Raw genomic sequence first — 925 nt, 5'->3', positions numbered from 1 at the left:
TGAGATGGGGTAGCCTACCATCTCCTTCAGCTGAATACACCTGCTTTTCTAATGCCAACCATTTGACTTCTGAGTCTTTCTTTCTTTCCTTCTCAAGGGGTCGGGCAGCCAGACCTGTTTGGTAACAAGAACAGTTTGCAGGCAAGGCTGAAACTGAGGCAAGAGGGAGCTGCAGAGGCATGTTAAGGAGAGACTCATGGACAGATCTAGATTAGGAAGGTCACCACCCAGGCCACGTGGAGGACAGAGGCAGCCACTGCAGGTCTGAGGAGGACTGGACCGAGGTGGGGACAGTGCAGACAGAGGAGGGGAATGTACTAAGGCGGGGCTTGGAGGGACCACCTCAGTCGTCCCCTTCTTCCACTCTCAGCCAGTTCTTTTCCATCCTTTTGACCCTAGCAACCCCAGACCCTCACCCCACCCCCAGCCTTTGGCTCCAGTTCCTGGGGCAGAGATTTCATGCTGGAGGCTGAATTTGACCAGGAGACATTTTGCTTTGTCCACATATTTTTTTTTTTTTTTATTTTTTAAAAAACACATATTTTTTTTTTTTTTAATTTTTTAAAAACTTTTTCTGGGGGGCTGCCCTGTGGCTCACTCGGGAGAGTGTGGTGCTGATAACACCCTGGCCACGGGTTCAGATCCTATATAGGGATGGCCGGTTTGCTCACTGGCTGAGCGTGGTGCTGGCAACACCAGGTCAAGGGTTAAGATCCCCTTACCGGTCATCTTTTAAAAAAATTAAATAAATAAATAAATAAATAAATAAACTTTTTCAAAGTTCATTCCTATTGCAGCATGTGTCAGAACTTCATTTCTGTTCATGAGGAAATAATATTCCATTGCATGGATGTACCACATCTGGTTATCCATTCATCTGTGGACGGACACTAGGTTGTTGCCACATTTTCACTGAAGTGAATAA

Source organism: Galeopterus variegatus, unplaced genomic scaffold, assembly GCF_000696425.1.
Source record: "Galeopterus variegatus unplaced genomic scaffold, G_variegatus-3.0.2 Scaffold2889, whole genome shotgun sequence".
Taxonomy (NCBI): domain Eukaryota; kingdom Metazoa; phylum Chordata; class Mammalia; order Dermoptera; family Cynocephalidae; genus Galeopterus; species Galeopterus variegatus.
Note: the sequence above shows the minus strand (reverse complement) of the source record.